The following is a 721-nucleotide window of genomic DNA, read 5'->3' on the forward strand; positions in this document are numbered from 1 at the left end:
GTAGCTATTAGCATGCGCTTATGCTCCTAGGAACATACATAAATACGTACATACATATGTACAATTTCAGTCAATTATGGACCAAAGCAAACGCATGCTCGATCCCACACGCTGAGCTACCTATGTATGCACATTAGGGTGGTCCAAAAACAGCAAAGCCGGAATTGTAATGCTCTCACCCCCTAGGATTGCTCTATATCGAAAAAGGGTATACCCCAATTTTTTTATTTTGAAATCAAAAAATATTTAGAGGTCGCTCAAAGCGCTCAAAGTTTTCCATTTATTTTTATATGGGAAAAATACAATTTTTCGTAGTAATGGTATAGAATTCTTGAAAATCAATATTTTTCGATCGGAAAACTCCGGTTCTCTTCAGGATATTTTCAATAATCATACCTAATTGTTTATTTAACCATTTTTTAATACTAACGATTTTTTATTTGTCGCCCCATAGCATTTTTCGGGGTTTTTGTGGGTTTTTGACGGACCTATAAATTATAGTTGCGATGAAAAAATGGTTAAATAAAAAATTGGGTATTATTATTGGGAATCTCCTGCAGATAAGCAGAGTTTTTTGGTAGAAAAATATTGATCTTTAACTATTCTATACCATTTCTACGAAAAGTTGTTTTTCCCCCATATAAAATACATGGAAAACTTTGGGCGCTTTGAGCGACCTCTAAATATTTTTTGATTTCAAAAAAAAGAAATAAGGGTATAC

The sequence above is a fragment of the Rhagoletis pomonella genome, unplaced genomic scaffold (genome assembly GCF_013731165.1).
Source record: "Rhagoletis pomonella isolate Grant_MI unplaced genomic scaffold, Rhpom_1.0 Rhpom_scaffold_00004, whole genome shotgun sequence".
Taxonomy (NCBI): Eukaryota; Metazoa; Arthropoda; class Insecta; order Diptera; family Tephritidae; genus Rhagoletis; species Rhagoletis pomonella.